This window comes from Hylaeus anthracinus, unplaced genomic scaffold (assembly GCF_026225885.1).
Source record: "Hylaeus anthracinus isolate JK02 unplaced genomic scaffold, UHH_iyHylAnth1.0_haploid 4, whole genome shotgun sequence".
In the NCBI taxonomy this organism is placed as follows: Eukaryota; Metazoa; Arthropoda; class Insecta; order Hymenoptera; family Colletidae; genus Hylaeus; species Hylaeus anthracinus.
Window position 1 is genome coordinate 2,796,008 of NW_026535289.1, and position 22,041 is coordinate 2,818,048.

At 35.3% G+C, this 22,041-nt stretch overlaps 1 protein-coding gene across 4 annotated transcripts in view; it reads right to left on the minus strand.

Annotated features, from left to right (window-relative positions):
- LOC128894515 (BAI1-associated protein 3) overlaps positions 1–7,046 on the minus strand; it is a 187,712-nt gene extending 180,666 nt beyond the window's left edge. For all 4 annotated transcript variants that reach the window (XM_054156293.1, XM_054156296.1, XM_054156294.1 and 1 more), the window contains exon 1: positions 6,808–7,046. The gene's annotated coding sequence lies outside the window, so the exon portion shown is untranslated. The remainder of the gene's footprint in view (positions 1–6,807) is intronic.
- Positions 7,047–22,041: the final 14,995 nt, after the last annotated feature.

A 22,041-nucleotide genomic window follows, 5' to 3' on the forward strand; every position in this document is an offset into this window, starting at 1 on the left:
AAAAGCCCTCAATTAGCATTTTCGTTTACCCGGAAAACGCGGTTGACAGAGTTTTGTACAACGCCAAACACGTAATATGCACAGTGGATGCACGGTTATGCATTCATAATCTCGCACCACTCGCTAACTAAGTAAAACTAATTTCAATTCTGTCGGGAATTTTGACACGACAAATGAATTACGTTCGAATGATAATGTGACACTGTGTATATGGTAAATAATCTGAACATGTTGCGAGCATTGGTCAATTCCAGCAAGTGATAGAAGGGAAATTATATCTACAGTTATTTTATCAGTGTTACAGTCCCGAAATCAATGTAGAAACAATATTACACATTCTTGGAATCACGTAAATGAAGACTTTAATTCTTTATTAAATAGTGAAAGTATTATTTGTTATGGAGTATAAATGAAATGAAAGTTGGATATATTCCATAAAATTTGTGTTTTATTAAAAACCAGATCATCAAGCCCCTTTTGGAAAATCCTGTTTTTATATGCAATGTTATGTTGCATTATGTTGTATTATAATATATGATGCTTTGTTAAGTCGTGTTATACTGTGATGTGTTACAAGTGTGGTATGTACAAATATTTAATTCACTAATTTACTTTCAATTATACACCTTCGTACATCTTAATTTAAAATTAATTAAAAGAAGCATAAAAGAAGAGTTCATTTACAGATTTTTCAATTAAACTATCGCTTAAAATTCTTCAAGTTGCGAAAGAGTTCAAAAGGCACTGCCTCGTATAGTATGATAAATATCGTTCGCAGAGAAAAGAAGGGAAAAATTTCCAACCAATGAGGAAAGGAATTACATCGAGACGAAAGTCTCGAAGGAAATGCTTTCCTTGCGATGAATCAAGCTTTCACAGTTGAATGTATTCGCTTCGTTCGACAATAAGTTATCGTCAATGCCTTCTTTCTTCGTCGTTCCGCAACTATTAATATCCACTTCTGTTTATGTTCGAAAGTTTGATGAATCGTGGCTCGATGCTGGGGGATTTATTCCTTTCTCGTTAAGATTTTCTCGTCTCGCTACCCGCTCGAAACTTCAATGGAAAAGCATGACGGATTTCGAGACTTTTTTTCTCGTAGTGGCGATATCCATCTTCCTTTGAAAGATAACTTCCCCGGTGAAGATGGAAACTGAATCGGAAGTAAACGAACGGTAACGAAAACTCGATGATCATTCGTGCTGAACTTTAGCCCGGCGACCTACGAATTTGTCTGCAACCGTGAGAAAAGTATACTGAATCAAAAGCACACGAACTATTGGAAAGATACTTAACAAATTATTTCACACTTTTACTTCTTACTTAATCATTTTAATTGATTAAATTATCATATCGAATTCAAGTGAAGACATCTCAAACTGAAGTAACGAAAAATTACATGGAATACACACAACAAATATTTTTGAGAAATTTTTCAATGCAAAAACTAATATTTACATACATCGAAACATTTGGAAAGTAATTCTTGAATATTCAACTATAAAAATTAATACAAATTATGATTATGATTCTAATAGATTCTGTATTTAACATCGGCAGAACTTCAGATTCTTCTTAAATCAAATCAAATCGTATTTGATTTAATTCACTTGACATTATAATGTGAAATATGAAATGAATACAATATGTATAAAATATTTACATTTGATATATAAATAAATCTTTCGAAGATAAATTCTCAATTAATATAATTAATGAAAAGCATATTATGACATTTGTAATTTCAAAAGCAAACACTTTGAGTACTTGATTGTTTATCGAATGTAATATATGTAATTCTTCATTAGTCTGAATAACAATGCTTTTATTTTCAGCAGATTTTGCGCTGTGTTTAAACTTATTCTGTCACAGTGTACTATTAAACATACGATGTAAAACTGAACTGTACAGTTAGATTATAAAAAATGAATAATAAAATATTCTATCTTCGTTTAACGCGGAAGAACAATAAAAAGAAATTAACGGTAAGTAGATATAAATTAAACTTTTCCACAATGGCAAACATTCAGAAGTAAAATGAAATAAACTTTTGTCAGTTATGTATGATATTTAAATTGAATTTAATTGAATTGAATAAATTTTAAACAACGAATAAATTACTTTACACAAGAATATAAAATTACTAATTATATATCACAAAATTTATGAAAATGACACTTTCATTTTCATATTTACGAACGACTGAATATAAATAAATTAAGATTGAAAATAATTTCACGCTAACAACAGTACTGAAATAGATGAATACTAAATGTTAGAAAATTGCGAGAATAATTATTGCTTTGAGAATGTATCAAAAGTGTAAAGCAGTACAGTTTCTGTATATTTTTTGTGTTTCTACCAGAGTGAAATCAAATTTAATTCAAATTTCTAATTATAACACGTTTAGCCATCTTCGTATACGTACAAAGCGTAGAAAATTTCACACACGAGATAGTATACTGCTCAATTACAGAAACACGCCAGCTTAAATACGAATTAAAATCAAATTATAATTATACTTCATATCTTCATTTCATCTTCACTTCATTTGAAGTATACAGTAAAAAATTAAAGGGTTTTGTATACTTTCGTACGAAATAACCAAATCCTATTTCATACCATACGTATTTTAATTAACAACTAAATTTTAAAGTGCCTTTGGAAAACCTTTTATCATTCAAAAATAGCTATATCAATTTCCATAATAATTACACAAGTTGATTCGTTCAATATATTTCGTCAAAGGAAACAACACCACACGCGCGCCCATCCAATTATTTTACCAAATAACGAAAATTATGTAACGCAGTATGAATAATTGCGTGATATACCGTCCGACCAGGTCCAATCTGTGTAAAATCGAGTAAACGTGTTCTAAAATTGCAACCATCGGCCTTCGAAATCGGGGTTCGATGCTAAAAACTTTTTCATCACCCGACAAGGAACAATTTCACGCACGCGATTACCTTCGGTACCTTTTCGGTTGATTACTCCTTTTTTATTTCGAGAGAACGCCAATCCCTCCGCGGCTATAGGTTCCCTCGTTCCCACTGTCTCTCCAATGCGAAATAAAAAAGAGAAATACGCCACCGGGGTACAAGAACAGATGGAGAGTGAAAATATAGATCGTCAAGAGTGACGCGTTGAAAATTGTAAAACAATCGAGTTTTCTAGGGGTATTCGGTAATTGATGGCAGAAGCAGCGATACGGCCATTCTATGTGGCAAATCAATTGAAAACATAGAATACAATTTTGTTCATACCAGGATTCGTTTTCGAGAGAGAGACTTTCGAATATACGTGGGGTGCACGTGTTGAGTAGTTCAACTAAACTTCACTGTAGATTACTTGTACTTTCATCAATTTTATTCGACTGGAGAAGCAATTTTTTACTTTTCTATTTGCTCTTGTAAATGTACTGGATGATTTGGCGTAATTTTTGTCTATTGGTTCGAGTGAAGGAACAGTAACATTTGATTAACAGCGATGTCCATATATGCATGTTGTTTTGAATTTATTGAACGTTTGGGCTATATACTTGTTTGGTACTCCTAAACAGCATAAAAATATTTAGTTTTCTAACGCAATGAAAAAATAAGTTTTTTGGAGGAATATTGCAATATTTCAATACTGCAATAATTTAAGAATTGTGAAATTACAAAATTTGGAATATCAGGAAATGTAAAACTGTATAAATACTTCCATCGAAATTATTTGACTTATGTATTCTTTAAATGTTCAACACAAATTGAAATAAAGTCTGATGATATTATGAAGAAGTATTTTAAAGTTTTGAGATATTCCAAGTCTTGTATTTACTCTTACTGACCAAATAGAGAAAGCTTGTCCACTATTCGCTTTCATTTTTTTTTCGAAGACGAAGCCTTGCACGAAGAAATTGTATACTACACTTTCGATTCGTTTTGTCGTATAGAATGATGCCTATTGTCTTTCGTACGACTGATTACAGGATAGCCTGCGTATAAAAGATCTCAAGTACCGAAGCTTCAAGAGACGATCGTCTCGATTAAACGTTTGTTCCACGTTCTGTGTCTGATCAGTGCGAGAATACGAATCTCTGATCGAACGTCCGTGAAAATTGATCATCGTGACATGAAGTGACAGTAGCTCGAATCATCGATTCCACGACACATTTCATTCGATGCGATATCGACCATCGAAGTGGAACACTTACATTCGACACAGCGGAAACTCTGTTTTCGTGCAATCACTCGAATGCGAAGCACACCGAATTCTGTTCAATATTTTCCACCATTATTATTAGTATAAAATTTAAGAGATATGTGTACAGAATTTTAAATGAAATATTCAATTCATTTTTTGAATTAATGTGTAAAAAAAAGCCAAAATTTATATATTCTTCAAACCAAACTTTAGAGAAGTAAGCAAAATTTTTAGTCAAGCCTTTTTTCGAAATACATTACAAACATTTTTTTATGTATTCTGACGACTTGATGTTTCTTCAGTAAGTGTTTTGAGATCTGATTTATTCATGAATCTTAAAAATTCAAGTAAAACGTACCGTAATCCCGCACAACTTGTTAGTAATGATTTTCTCAAATCTGCGTTTTCAAAAATTACAACAGCATGAAATCGCGAATGATCTTTAATGATTTTCTAAAAAAATCATGTGCATTTTGCAAGCAGAATTTGAGCAAAAATTCAGTGGAAGGAGAAAAGAAAGTATTATAGTCGAAAAACGCAAACAAACTTATATTTGCATAACTGAATAAATCCTTATAATAATTCCAATTTTCTAACGAAATTTAAAACAATATAACAATAAACTGTGCAAATTTTAAATGATTATCCATCCCCTATACTAGCAAGAATCAATTCAGATCATTTCTTAGAATCTTGAGTCTAGACTCCCTTAAATAATTCAGTCTACACGCATAGAATCCAATCAAATTACTAAGTAAATAATTAAATTATTTTTCACTCTGCTTTAAAACATACGATATTCACCGCGCTAAATTGATCACGCCACGAACAAAAGGGTTAAAACGAGCTCGTCATCTGATTGCCAGAAACTCGGGCTGACAAGTGGCGTCAATTTTAATCGCCAGCGTTCGTTATCAATCGTCCACGAAAAACGTGATAATACTGACAATCACGCACAAACAAAACGCGTTCCGAATTCATGAGATGCGTAGAGCAATCGCATGGATCATCGCTCTGGGTTTTCGTTACACTGGAGCGTCAACTATAGTACGCTGACCCTCGAGAACTGCATAGAGCTGTAAAAAGTTCCCCTGAGTTATGTTCACGACGTGATAGTAACTCAATCTTTTACCTATAAAATGCATTTTCGTTTATCATTGAATGCTGAGAAAAATAGCTCTGAACGGTACTCGATTCAAATGAGTTTATTCATATTATCAAAGGTGCATGGTAAACGGTATGAATCATCAGAAATAGTAGAAAACAATCATTCGAATTGAGTGACTCTTTCGGAGTATTCTTCTGGGCAGTCGATGCTAGCAATAGTGAAATACTGTCCTATGCTGTTAGAACATGAAGGCTAATTTGAAGAATAATTTCACCTGGGTATTTGTTATTTACGGTTTATTAGTTTTCTTTGTCTCTACTTTCATAGAATTACCTTTTGTCTTTTGCTTTTTTCATATTTCTATAGCCTACTTGCCTGCTACTAATTAATTAATGTATTATTTTTGTATTGATAAATTTGCTGAGAGAAGGATGTGGGAACGAGAATGAAACACGTAGAGTATATAGTTGAATACGTTTTATACTGAATATCCATTCCTATTACAAACACTATTTTGAAACTTATTAATTTCTGCAATTAAATAACCTTTGCCAAAAATTCTGATCATCAAATGTGTATTGTTAGTCGAGTATATCGTTCAAAGATATACTTCTCACCTTCCTATGATATTAACGAAATATGTAAAACGAAATCACGAGCAATAGTAAAGAAACTTTTTCCAAAAATTGTGATCACTAACTTTGAAAAATAGTATAATACTCGGAGGCATTCTTCTTGGTTGCAAACAAAAGTTGCTTCAGAATTGAATTGCGTTTGTTTAATCACGATTATTACATATTTGTATTAAAAAATCGCACTGGACATGGTTACAAGTCATATACCAAGATTGAAGAATAATCTTAAAAAGAAAATCACACAGTTGACATTACAATAACTATGTAAATCGTCTGAAGAACTATTGTGGTCTCAAAGGCGTTAATAATTTCCTTATACGATACAAAATTGTAATCAGTAAACACTAAATCACAATTCTGTTACTAGATGTACCATGAGACAGGTACAAGATCACCTGAAATAACCGTATCTCTCCAAGGTATTTTCAAAGAAAGGAACACTGTTAATTAATCGAGTCGTTTAAAATGGTAAATACCGCGAAAGTGGTGTAAGTAAATCTTCCTTTGTTCTAAGCTACAAAAGGCTTTAAATTTCAATCAGCGATGAAGTTCCATTAAAGTTTTCGAAATAATCCTGTTATACAGTTATTGTATACAACAAGTCTATTACGTCTTCACATTTTAACGTTACAAATCTAACAACATAACAATCCTCGTGTTCGAGGATTCGCATCATTTCCATGATAAACTACATTCTATTTGACAACTGAATTTATTCCTCAGAAAATATAACCTTAGCAACACTGAGATCTCCTTACATCCAAAAATCAACGTTTCCAATCATAAACATAATTTTACAATAAGACGAACCTATCAAAAAATTCTGAACACCACATTCGCATTTCATCGATGCCTCCAGTTCACCAGTGTACTCACCGTTCCCGTCGTCGATCGTACGTGTCCTGTCAGACTGGACGAGCCAGCGAGGATCTTCGAGGAGCTCCTCCAACTCGGCCAACGAAATCGTCCCTTGACGGATGCACGTTAAACGTCGCGTCGATACGCGTCCGAACGAAGGAAAACGATCGTTTGTACGCGAGCGAACGAGCACGTCTAGGAGTCGCAATGGAATACCCACTTGTAGAGCCGGCGGATGACCGGGCGCGTAAACTAGACTGGCGGGTTGGCAAACAGGTGAGATGCCGTCGCGTGCCCGTCTTTCTCTGTCTCCCTACCCCCCCCCCCCCTCTCTGTCTATCCCACCCCGTCACTCTACTCCAATAACCCGGCTGGTCCCTTTTCCGTCCCTCTCTAGCACCCCACTGCCATCTACTCGCCTTCTTCGTCAACATGCTCCTCCCACTCCCGCGTTTCAGACCGTCATCCCCTTCTGACGCGATAACCCGCCGATCCTACGGTCTGGCAAAGGGAAGAATCGACTTGGCTAGGGGTAGTGGTTCCAGGCACGAGAACCTCCCACCCTAACCACCACTTTCATTCAATGCGAGGACCTAGCTGGCTAGAAAAGAGCGAAGCAGAAGAAGAAAGAGCTGGATGGGAGTTCCCCTTCGACTAGGACAGCTGGAGGGTCATGTGGGGCAAGTAGGTGTTTTCACTTGCCGGACCTTAGGACGATTCGTCCTATGGATTACAGAGTTTGATGGAGGAGGCCTTAACGAAAAGGTATCGGGTCTACGTGGAGACGCGTTGACCTGGATGATCATTCTTAGAGTCTAGGACAAGGGTTCGATATGAGGTTTGCCAGATATCTGTTAACCCTTATATCACGAAGAATTGATAGAGTGGGTCCTTATGTGTCGTGCTTACGTAGTTTGATTTGTATCGTAATATCTCTTAGGATTTGGAGCCTGCACGCCGATCGAGGATCAAGTTGTCCTTATCTCCGCGCCGGGTCTCGCTGGTCTTCGTGAATGGCTGGTTTTAGTATCTATCAAAAGAATGCTCTTTCTCCGTTATTATTCCCTGGACTTTGGTTGGATCATTACGGCTCATTCTGCTTTTCGTTTCCGCTCTCCGTCACTACTTGTTATCCTCCACTCGATGTTCTCCTGCGTAGACTAGAGGTGGGCAGAACTTTATTCAAAATAAGAGACGAACGGAAAATGATGTTCCATACCCCACTGTGATTTTTATTGAATTCATTTTTAGTGACATTCTCGAATTTTATTAGCAGCCATTCGAAGAACGTGCTCGGCGAGCTCGATAACATTGTTATTTGCGTTAATAAGTACTCCTACAGAGGTTGTATGAATCATTCGTATCTGATGATGGGCATTCTGCTATTTAATGTATGAATACAAATTCCGAATACTGATTGATACGTTAGGTCAGTGCTTATGTTAATAAATACTCAAAGTCTCTAGAATACAAGAGAACACGATACACTCTTATCTATCGATGAGTACTCTGCTACTCAATGTTTGGATAACAAACCTTTATAACGATTAATACGCAATGTCGATAATAATGTTAATAGATGCTCATAAGTTCTAGAATACAAGTCACTTTTATCTATTGATGATCACTTTTTGCTACCCAATGTTTTAATAGAAACTATTAACTCTGCTGAACGATTGCCTCGCACAGTTGTCCATACAACCTCTGATTCCTTCAACAAGAACCTCCTTCCATCGCACAATTCAAACAAGCATCGAATCAAAGCAAATCTTTTATTCGTTATTTATTATCTGGACAAGAATGTTGGCTCCGATTGCACCCTTACACGCTCGTAATTCTGTTTTTCGCTCCGATCCCTGGCGTTGGCTGCTTTCGCCCTGTCTCTTCGTCGGTTTCTGCATCCCACCCTTGGATTCCGTTCCCCTCTCGGTTTTCCCCCAACAGACCTACCCCAGGAGCACGGGGCTCTCCCTACCCCCTGCAGGGGTTACAACTGGAGGCACTTGCGTGCGCAGCACGTCCATCGATCTATTTCAGCTCACCTACGCTCCTGGCACGCCTGGCCTGTACCTGACGCTACCCTGCCTGCGCGTTTGCGGGCGCGTTCATACCGAGGCCAAGGTGTGGACGAAGGGCTGGGAGATGTTTTATTGTGATCTGGAACGTGATCCCCCACGGGGACAACGTTAACTGCATACGAGTGTCGTAATAAGGAAGGACTCCGAAGGATCCAAGCAGATGGAACGACATCGATCAAACCACCGCGAAATAGAACACCCTTTTCCCTCTGTTAGCGACACCGACCGCGCCGATGATAACGTGGATTCCGGTTCCTGTCTCCATGCCGACAAGCTCGTGGGTATTATGTTACTTCGTTTTGGTTATCTAGGAATTCGCTAAGTACGGCAGATTCCCATTTGGATGGACATGGTAGCGGGTACGCGTTACAATTCGTTGCTGGAAATTCAACAAGGTCGCCGCGAGACGCATGCTCTGATACTTGATTAGCCTTGGTTAGTGGAGCTTTGAGTGGTAGATTTTATTTGTTTAAAAGCTTAAAGCAGTGTGAAGTTGTAACTGAACTGAGGGAACGTCATGAACTATCAGATTTTGATGAAGATTTTGATCAATATTCTTCATAAGTCACTGCTGCTATTTTTCTGTTGAGGTGGAAACAATCTTACACATCAAATCATCTGTTTTATAATTCGTCATGAATTCTCAGATGTTAATGAAAAATAACGCTGAATGAAGTAACTGTAGAGTTAAATCTGATAAGCTTAATACTTATTTTCAAATTGATATGTAAAGAATGCTCGAATACCCTGAATTTGGTTTAAGGACAGAGAACTTTAAAGCGGAGTAAGAATTTAACAAAAGCGTGCGCAGTGTAACGCAAATTAGCCAGAAAGGAAGCACCGCAGTGCAGTAGGTTGGGAAATCACAATGATCGCGTCAAAGGGAAACGCCGGGATTTCATACATTTCTGAATTTCAGAGAGGTCTTTAAATGAAAATCAGTCGAAAGCGGAGTTTGGAGCCTGTTGGGACGAGAGCCGCGGTAGAAAAGAGAAAGACCGAAAGTTGGATAACGTGTATTTGGTGGAGCTACTGTTGGTGGGTGCATCGTTTACGTGTTACTCACCCCGTGACTGAAGCAGATGCTGGCAGTTTGTTCGGCGATCGCTGTCACGGCTTTGAGAACCGCTCGAAGGAAGACTTGGCAACTTTTATTCCGCTTTAGAGAAATTTCAGACAGCGACGAGACACTTTGATCGATGTGCCAGGGATCCTTAGATACCCTCGGATATACTTTTCCCGCGTATCTTGCCGAATTGTTTGCGCGAAGGCAATCGTTTCGTAACGAGAACCATTGCCAACTTTATTATCCCTAGGCAGACTCCTGACGAGTGTAACTTCAGGAGTTGTTTGGGGCCCCCTCGATCTTAAACTTTACCAGGGTTGAGTTATGTAAATTTATGGATGAATTATAGGGTTATTTCTAAACGAAAGTATTGGTAATATGTATTTCGATGAAGAAACAGGTGATTGAACAGAAAATCCATTAACATGATAAAAGCAACAGTATGACGAAAGTAATCGACTATTTTATTTAATTATTGCGTCGTCAAGAGAATAGAATTTTTTTCGAAGAATTTTGACATTTATTTTCACATTTATAATTTTGTCATAATCTACAAATAGTACATTCATTTTACGTGCAGCAGTTTATATGAATTAATTTTCTTGTAATAGCCACAATAAAAATACAGTGCACATACAGTACACTTAAAATGTAATACATATATATTGTAAAACTATAATAATGAAAATAAAGAAATAGGTACAGCAAATTATGTGAAATTCGTTACATACAATAAAATAATAAAACAAGATAAAATGAGGATAATAATAAACCATTCAGAGCTAGCTAGCTCTGACATTGCAATACATTTATGTATTTCGTAATATTATAGTATTACATTTAATATCGAAGGAGAAAGCAAATAATATTTCAACTTTTTTCTTTATTTATCGAGTATCAAATACTTTCTGATGCTTGAGTACTATTTTTTTTTTATAACCACGCGCAGATATACCGTAGAAGAATTCTAACCTCAAGAATTATCGGACTTTTTGAAAAAACGCGAGGAAACATGACTACCGACCAGCGACGCGGAACAACGATTGAACGTGACGCCTCGTTGCATTTTTCCACACCTTCCAGATAAACCTGAAGATTGGTTAGCATATTCTAACAGTAAAATCTCGAAGGAAGAAAGAAACCTCGTAATTATTGTGAAAATCGTATACCAAATGGAGACTTGGATTATACTGCGGAACTTGTTTTAAAAATATATCGCGTTGTTTATCATTCCAATGGATTCAGAGTTATTGGAACTGGAGTTAAGAAAGAGAGGCGCGTTAAATTGGATTGGTCTTCGATTCTAGTGAGATTTGAAATGCAATTTCTCTGTATTATGGATGAAATATTAAAAGCGGTATGCTCATAGGAACGTATCCAAATATAAATCGCTGACTTCGGAATCTCACGAAATCGAGACGCAATCGTTTATTAAATCGCCTGGAGCCAATCGAGGTATTTTTCAGTTAAGCTGGAGGTAAAACCTGATGTAGTTAGGATCACATTCAACTCCGTTATAGCTATCGAATCACGACGGGCTACGTGGAATCCTCGTGTCGTTCGCATCTGACCGATTTTTTATCGTCAAGACGTTATCCGTATCGACGAATTGTCTTCGATTTATCATTTCTATTTAACTGTACCGTGTTATTTTTTTTCTGGGAGGATCATGTTTGAAAATTCTCAAAAATTTCCAGAATTTTCACACGTTCGAATATTTAATTATTTTTTTTTATCTTTCATTACAACATAAACTCGTAGATTAAAATGAATCAAATATTCGCATATCAATATTCAATTTTCCTCATCAATATTCATTCATTAAAATTACATTTTTACCTTAAAATGTATATTTGTTTTATTCATTTGGCCATTACGAGATTCTTTGTTAAATTTCGTTTTCAATTTAATGAGAATAATTATAAAGGGTTCTCCAAAGGAGGGTTTAGAATTTTGTTTTTTTGATAATAAAATGCGTCTGTCAGTGTTCTCATGGTGGACATATCAATTTAAACATATATAAATATATTACATAAAAACGACCCTGCATTAATTTACGTAGTCAAACGTAGAGTATATAATTTCTCATTTCCTATGGGGGATCCCAACAAGTTTTGAAAATTATTTTCTCAATAAAAGCGAATGGAAAATCGTTAAAAACCCTTTGAATTCTCGAGCACAATCGCTAGTGTGTATAATTAACCATTGCCAATTGTTTCCAAACTATTGTCTTACACGGCACGCGCTGCAGTACTAACAAGGAGAAAAGGTAGAAAATGAAAGTGAAGCGGGAAGAAAGTGAACTGGAAGGAAATGTAGAACCCTATCGAGGTTTTAAGTACATGGATTTTAGGATTCTCTATACAGTAGTCATTGTACGTTCGTTAACTCGACGCGTGCGTTTAACGAAATCGTAATTATCGATTTCAGGTGTAAACGATTTTACGTGCCAGACAGAGATCGTGGTAACCGAGCATGCGGGCGCTGCCGGGAATAGTCGTGAAATGAAGATATCTACGGTTATTCGTAGTCGAAATAAAATTTTTAACGGCGCGCCATTTCAATTATTAAAATTCTATTTTTGAGTCATTTTAGAATTAAAAATTGATAACGTGTCATAGACTAAAATGATTTGGAATTAATGAACACAATTTCTGTCACAATGTATTACTACTATTTGTTTGAGAGTATTCTTTTTGTTGGCCGTTTTTTTCCATACATTTGCTTCTAACATAGTAACATATAATTAACAATTTAGAATCATCTAATTTTGTATATATTTTTACAATTGTATATACCTGAGTTTTATTACAATTATATACAGGATTTTTGCCCAAAACGAAAACTTATAACAAAGTAATCCAGCTACTTAAAGAAAAAAAAAGCTTACATTTCACTTTCATTTGTTAATTTCAATTATATTCTGATTTACGTATGTGTTACGTTCTATATACGTAAACATAAATGTTCTATGGCCACTACAATGTCAGGTTAGAGTATGAGTCGCAAAGCTAATTTGGTATTTTGATATCTTACACATAGAATACGTCTCGAAAGATAACAGGACGTTAAACGCCTCCATAAGAATAAAAATAATTAATATTGTTGGCGAACCTAAAACGTACGAAGCAAGTGGGAACGAATTGAAAATAGTTTACATGAGTTGGAGTAAATTAGAGGGAATTGCGACCGAATGTAGCCGATACGAGCGGTTTTAAGCGTTTTGGGGAAAGTTCGGGCGAGTTGGAGCACGTTTTCACGAGTTGCAACGGTTGAGTACGTGTTTTCACGGACTTCAATTCGTCCCTGTTACGCTCTCGCCTGCGTTGCTTCTCGAAATCGACCCCGTTCGAAGAGCTGAAAGCGTATTCGGCGGAACAGTGTGCTCCTGAAACGTGAACAAGGTCGTCGAATTGTCGGTCACGAAGCGCATTCTGTCTTCGAGGTACGAAAATGTCTTCTCGACGCGACAGGTTTCAGCCGTGAACGGATTTTGAATTCGCCTTAACCGGCTTAAATTGCATCGTTGTTTGGCTCAAAGGCGACGAAGGACTGGGACAGAACGATGGAACACAAATTTACATTCTCCGCGAAGCGAACACGTTGCAACCCCGAAGGCAGCTCGACGTCTCGGATAAACTGCATTTTAAAGAGACCAGCGTTCAAAGGGTTGTCACCGGGGGCAAAAAAATTCTGACTGTTAACATCGGCAGATTAACGCCATTAAATGTTCTCACGGTTTCATTCGCTGTGCGACATCCTTTACGCTCATTGTCCGTTCTCTTGAACTCGTTGAACGTTTCCTCTGTTTATTCTTAGACCACTGTGTTCTCTATGAATATGTAGAATTCAAATACTCTTAATCCATCTTTAAAATTCAAATACTCTATGAATTTTTATAATACGAATACTCTTCATCAATATTTAAAATTCAGATACTCTTTATGAATTTTTATAATTCAACTCTTTAGTAGTTTTCAACATTCAAATAATCTTTATTAATCTACAAAATTGAAATACTCTTTAATCAGTCATTATATTGCAAATAGCCTTTATGAATTTTTATAAATCATCTACTCTTTATCAGTTTTTAACATTCAAGTACTCTTAATGAACTTATAAACAGCAACTGGTCTTTGTCATGTTAGAATTGTCTGTAATTATACAGGATGTCCCAAAAATGTTGGAGGTCCTTGAAAAGGGTGGTTCAAGGGGTGATTTGAAACAACTTTTTCCTTAGCGAAATTGTTGTTCGAGGCTTCGTTGAGGAGATATTAACGGAAAACACTGACCAATCAGAACGCGCGTATACCGTTGGAGCGGCCGCGATAGCGATGGCTACGCGCTAGGTAGCCGCTCTCGTACGCGAACAAGTGACTCGAGGTGCATCGAAGGATATTGACGCGGCCGCTCAGCGCGTAGCCTTCGCTACCGCGCCCGCTCCAACGATATCCGCGCGCTCTGATTGGTCGGGTTTTTTTGATTAATATCTACTTAACGAAGCCCCATCCGACATTTTTGCAAAGGAAAAAGTTGTTTCAAATCACCTCCCGAACCACCCCTTTCAAGGACCTCCAACATTTTTGGGACACCTTGTATATATATGAATTATTATTAGAAAGAATACAATACTGTTATAACACATAACTAAAAGATTTCGCTTTTGTACTTGATATTTACTCGTTCGCGCTCGATCCTAATTTCCTTCGAATTCTCACGATTCGTGTCTGCTCGCACGGCTTATTCTACTTCCACTCGTTCTCTCGCTCCCTCTGGCGCTCATCACCAACTCGTCCCATTCGTTCCCGTCATTCGCGTGCATTTACAAAACTGATAACAATCAATCTTTAAAATTCAGATACTCTTTATGAATTTTTATAATTCAACTACTCTTTATTAATTTTTAATATTAAAATAATCTTTATTAATCGTCAAAATTGAAATACTCTTTATCAGTCATTAAATTTCAAATACTCTTTATGAATTTTTATAATTCCAGTACGCTTTATGAATCTATAAAATTAAAATATTTTTAATGAACTTATAAACAGGAACTGCTCTTTAACAATCTTTAACATTCGATACTCTTCAAATGTTTAAAAAGTAAAAAATCTTCCGACAACTTGAATACAAAAAATTGAATCAATGATGACTAGAGTTTCTTTATATCTACTGAATGCCTCGTCTAAAGTGTTACCTCAGAAATTAATGAAGACGTCGACTAAGCAAACGATAAGTTTGATGAGAACTGTCCAAATAACAAAAACTAATACTACCTTCCATATGATAAATGTAAGGAGTCCTATTTCGCCCTCTAACACCAAGACCGAACAACCAAAAATGAACAATTCGTTCAGTAGCCTCCATTGTGTTCCAAAAGTGAAATTCGAATTTCTGGGTTACGAATGACTACATTCGTTGGCTTCATCAATCTACTGTTGCGACGCACCACTCTTCCTTTGCGCTTATCGTCCTTTCTTCTTCACTTGACAGTTTCTTTCGAATGTATAGTGTCTCGTGGTTCCACTTTCACAATTACATGTCGAGAGATTCCTGGCCATTAACGGCGATTGTGCATTCGGAAAAGTCGAAATTCAAGTGTGCGGCAGCCTCTGGTCGGCAATCGAATAGAATTCATGCAATCTTCTTCGCCAACAATCCATTTCGCCTCGGCTCATTGATCTTGATACTCCTGGCAGAAAACGTAGCCTCGAGATCCATACGTTACGATTAGATGTAGCCAGCGATTAAAAGTTAAAATGGTCGCTCATGGTGCGGGTCGAATTGCGTTTGACCCTCGTGAATTAGGCTCGTTTAATTTCTGTCTTGTTGTGGGGCATCGTTACACCTCTATTGATATGTTGCGAATAAATATTGGACGATATTGATTTGACATTTGCATTTATTTGGGTGGTATGAATTCTTTGGTAATATCGAGCAACGCTCGAGTACTAATTAATGTTTATTACGTTGCTGACGTGTATTGGAGTCACGTATCTGTCTCGATCGTTGCTCGATTTAGCAATTATGTTTTTGTATCGACTATATTATACGTAGATTTTAATTATTTGTATACTGTATGAAGTTCATAATTCTTCTAAAACAATTTTGTATGGTATAATTAAATAGTTCATAGCTATGTAGAAATAGAAATAGAATGTTGACTAAATAGATTTCAATTTGGTTGTTAATATTTCAAGGTATTTCAATAAATCAAGAAGAGAAAAAATTTGATTGATTTGAATATGTATACACATCTTCAATAGAATCAAATAATTTGTCCTGAAAAAAGATAGGGGTGAGAGAATAAAAGACCAAATAGAGAGAAAATAAATTACCATTGTTTGAATTATTCCCCAAGCATTCCCTATATTAGAATTCATTTAGGTCAATACTTCTAATGTATTTAATATTATTAATATATTTAAGTGAAGGCTTCTTCGAATATCCAAGTACTTTATCATCTGAACCCTGCATAATCTGAACCCTACATCATCTAAATCCTGCATCATCCTAGCTGCTGCGTCACCGAAACCTAATTTGTGGCTCCGAAACAGTGTCTTGACCAAAGGCCTTAAAACCAAAACAACTTGTACTGGAGGAACGTAACTGGTTACCAGTTTGACTGTGTATCGTTTCATTTTTCCGATATCTATCAAGAAATCTTTGTATGAACGTTATTGGTTTAGTAATAGACACTTGCATATATTTTCAAATTTGCATAAGTTTATATGAGTAGATACAAATACGTATAAGTTTACACAAGTATGTACTATAGTACATCGTACATCGTACATCGTACATCGTACAGTAGTATCGTATACATACAATATACTATAGTATATTGTAAATTTATACAAGTTTATACAAGAATCTGTATGCAAGTATGTATAAGTTTATACAAGTATGTGTAAGTTTATATTAGATTACATAAGTTTAATCATTTATATATTCTTATTTATAAGTTCATTTCACGAAAATAGGAGAATATTCCTGTTATGAATGGAGGTAACGGAGTGAGAGTACCGAGGCATGTAAACAGTGTGGAGGCAAACTAGCAGCCGTACACAGTTCACGTGAAAAACATATCGACGTGTTTACGTTTCGGTTGGGCACTTGACATGTTCGTCATCGCCACAACCTAACCCCTCATTTTCTCTGTTTACACGTTCAACAGCGCTTATCACACAGTTTCTGCCAACTTTCGCGATTGCCGGCGAGCTTTATCAAAATTTATTCACTGTAAGACGGCAGATGGCTCGATAAGGCGGTTAATCAAAACTGAAAACTGGGGAGGGAATCAGCTCGAAAATAACTTTAAAACTTTTCACGAATACGCGGCTTCGGACGTTTCAAGACCGATAAGTAACTGTAACTTATATCCCGCATCTTTACAACTTCTACCGTTTGTCTGTGCTAAGTAGCAATTTGTAGCTACATATAAACGATTGTGGAAAACGTAACTTCAAGTCGTGATAAATATCATTTTTCTTCAAGAATCTTTTAAAAGAGTGTCGACATTATTAAATAAAAATAATCGTTGTAACATAGCTAATTCATATTATGATATTATGCAGAAGAAATTTACGTTAGAAGAACAAATTTACTTCTACTCCAAACGTTTTAATGATTAAAACAGTTTATGATAATGAAATTCAAATTGGTTCATACGAAAATTGGATAATTCAACGCAAGATATAAACTGGAAAGTATGAATATTAATTATTAATAATTGAAGCAATACTGAGCAAATAAAACTCCTTTTTAAAAAGGCTGCCTACCTAGTTTTATTTTTTCCTATCGAAGTATGAACACGATTGTGTGTTCTTACCATTCAACATTTTAAAACAACGAAATTACGAATTGCTTTCAACACTAAAAAGTTACTGCCTAATTCCCAATTTTTTTAAGAATTAAAAACAAAAAATCACATCATTGGTTTTATCAATTTTCTCCAACACTTTGAAATTCATCTGTTTAGTGTCTCGAGAAGCCTAGACCTTTTTACCCATTAAACAGAAACTAATAAACGGCAAAAAAATACGCGCAAAACACATAGTCCACCTTTTACTAATTAGTACCAATTTCGAGCACGGAAAGCAGTAAACATTTTGTTGACCGTACTTCGTCAGTTTTAACGAGTTGTTTGTTACAGGGTTAATTAGTTTTCAAACTGACTGTAGGAGAAAGTGATGCTTTTAAATTCGCCCCTGTTTACCAAAGCTGCTCTATTTTTCAGTAGTTAACAGGAAACGAATTAAAGCTTTCATTATGGGCACAAGTTGAAATCCCCTGTTAATTCCTCTTAAACTCCTGTAATACAGTGTTATTGTAAATCCACGCTATCCAAGAGTTGTCCACGTTTATTAACACGTTCGCTGGACACGCGTCGCATATCCATGGCACGTCGATTTTCATAAAAGACCGGCGCTTATATATATGTGACAGCGATGATTTCCTATTCTGCGTTCCTCTAAACAAATGAACTGTGCCAATATAGCATTATGCATGACACACTATCCAGAATATGCGGTTGGCCTATTTTGTATAACTTACTGGCAGCTAGATTCGATTCCCACGATTATGAAATATTAACAGTTTTCGTGACCATCGTTTCTTCGAAAACAATTTCGACTGATCATCTATGTCACCGATGTATACAGTTGCGGGTAATTAAGTGAGTGAGTTGTATTTGCAATGGTGCAGAGTAGGGATGCTCGATTCCGATTCGATTCTTTAGAAAATCGATTCTTTCGGTAAAAAAAATCGATATTTTGAATCGATTCTTTGGTATTCGATTTTCTCCAGAATTGATTCTTTCATGTAACAATCGAAGATAGATTTTTCTTAACAATAAAAGCACATTCACTCCTACATTACTATTCGAAAAAAGTATAGGAATAGTGATGAAAATATAAACAATGTAGAGTCTGTTTTTGGTGTAAGAGGACGAAAAGAAAAAAAATAAAAGATTGATTCTTTACAATAATCGATGCCGAGCGAAAGAATCGTATGGGAATCTGTTTACAAAAATGAAAATAAAAAAGGAAACAAAAAAGTCGATTCTTTTTAAACCGATTCTTGCAGAATCGATTCTTTGGTTTCGATTTTTAGGAGGAATCGATTCTTTCCGGTGAATCGAACATCCTTAGTGCAGACTCTGCACTGCAAAGTCGCGTAACTTGACTACGACACCTAACGTATCAGTCTTGCATTTGTTTATTCTTTACATTCATTTAATTCTTGCTTTACATTAATTTGCATTTGCTTCAAAATTTGTCTTCATAATTCTATTCGAATACACTATTCAAAACAATTTTGATCTGCAAATCAATTTTAACATTTTACATACCAATTTACATACGAATATGCTGTCTCACTTTAATATGGTTTATTTTTTAATTCTAAAAGGTATCGTGATCGAAAGTAATGGTAATTTTGATATAAAAACAAACGTACTCATATGTGTCAATATCCCTCAAAAGGATAATAGCTACAATCCCGATGGCCCATTGGTTGGTTACAAAAGAGAATGATACATTTATAAATATATTTCATAGCGATATTTCATTTAATGTAATGTAATATATGTTTATTTTATTCAATTGTTTCAACGTAGAAAATTCAAATTAATAACTATTTTTACAAGTAATTTAACTTCTGGGGCCAAATGATTATCCAACAAGAATATGTAATTACTTAAATGTTGTATTTATTAGTCAACAAATTCATGACCTATTCAAAAACCAATTCTTATATTTTGTCCAGTTTGAAAACTCCTATAAAGTGGTATTTTCATTTTATAAAGTTACGATAAAATATCACTATGGATTGTATTCATAAATATCAGACCAGAATTTTCATCGGCCGATTTGTTTAACGACACATACTATTCCAAACAGTATGTTTTTCGTGAAACATGTTTCATGAACTGAGAACCATCGTATAATTTTTATTCAATTCAGATAGTTTAAATTTAGCTTCGACCGTACAACGACGTAAATTTATCTTCTTTCGCGGTAACTGAATAATGAACCGGAAAAAAAGGGTAAGGTTAACAAAATTCAGTTATCGAGCAACGCACGATCGATTTTGCTTTACAGGCATTTGGTTAACATCATTTTAATACGCAGCCCAACGGCGTCATTCACGCAGAAATTGATCTAAGATTAGATCGGAGTTGCACAATGGTCTATTGTTGATTCAGCGGCATAGATTGGTCGCAACGAAACTTAAATTGAATTAACTTTCTAACGAACTCCCTGTTGCCTCGTGTCGCGAATTGAAGGTAACCCGTGACATGCATTAATGAACCAATGTTTACTATTCCCATTTTTACGATTAAGATTATACAATCGTAGTAATCTTTAGCAGGCATGACAAACTCTTTCAACAACATCTAAGGTGTGCAGTTGTCCTTCTTTTTTTAAATTTATTTTTAGAGACTTCACTCTTTCACAGACTTTGGTTATTTTATTATTGGTATTTATTTAAAGTGGTACAATAAGACTTTGTTTAAAAAGACTAGTTGGTTATAATTTAATTAAAAAACTTTTTAAGAAGAAATTTTATGTATTAACCTATTCACTGCCAAACAATATAGCGTTTTGCCTTTGGCACTAAGATTTAATACAGATGTATAATCTAGGTTATTATTTTGATAATAAAAAGTCATATTAAATTTGTTATTTTAAGAAGAAAACTTACAATCTTCTTTTGCAATAATTCGTGACGCAAAATGCTATAAACTTACTTCTTGTGTAATTTAAACTACGCGACATCCCGTAGTTGGCAGTGAATGGGTTAAAACGAGAAATTCCGAAAATACAGTTCAGGTTGCTATGTTATATTCCAACTGTAAATTCCGAATGAAAGCGCATTCCTAATCAAATATTTTACGTATAAGCGCTTGATAGAGCTGCTAAACCAATGCCAATACTCTGAAGCCGGTAAATAGAGTCACCTTAAGGAAGGATACGCGATCTTGCGGGCACAAGAACAAACATGGATCAGAAACTTATCCGGGGCACGGTAGTTGCTCAATATTTACATACCTGGAACCCTATAGGCTGCGCAACTATGCAGGTATGTAATCATGCTTAAGCAAGGGTGTTGTACAGTGGCACATCATTGGCTTAGCTCTTTCAGGCAACACATAGTTTTATTCATGAAATTCCTGTTTAATATTGATGGGAATATCGTGTTCATTTTGTGGATAATGTTACGTTAACCTTCTCAGATTTATTATACATCGTTTGAAATCAGTTATATTGTTTCGACCATGTAACCATAAATATTCATAACTTGTCCGCTTACTTCAATTTTACAATATTTTGAAAAAATTTAACTAGGCGTACACATGTGTGTTAATATTCTCGAAGAGAGTAAAATAGCTACTCAGTATTAACAGAAAAGATGTATTTCTGTATGAATCGATTATTTGCTATTTTGAGTATTTCTTTCTAAAATGTTTGCAATATTATTTTCTTATTAGCAGAAAATACGGATTCGTCCTTGTATGAATTTATGTATTTTCTGCTGTTACAGATATCTTTATTCTAAGGTGTTTGCAATATAATTTTCGTCTTCTACTTAGTTTCCATTAAGTTCATCTTGTGTTATAATTGGTTCTCCTGTTTAACTATTGTACTACCTTACTTTCACTACCTTATCATTTAATCATACTAATATTTATATGGTAAAGAGGAATTCTAGAAGCTGATGATGACTTCTATACGTATATGTATGTTATGAACTGAATATACTGTTAATAAATCAAACTCAAAATTTCCAGATATATCTAGGCATGCATAATGTATACATAAAAGCTGAATGAATCTATCAAATACATTATACCAACGGTATGAACTTCATTCCGTTTACTTATACTGTTCTCAGCCAACGATATCTTAAACAAGATGCGTTAAATCTTTCGATTTTAAACTCCAAATTCAGGCTTTATATTACAATAAATGGCTCGCATGATAGATCCCTGAATTTATTTACACAAATAAAATCTTACTACGGATAAGAAAATATACAGCTCTATCAAAAAAGATTAATTTAAATCTCAATCACCAGTTCACTTGCAAAAAGAATGATTCTCCC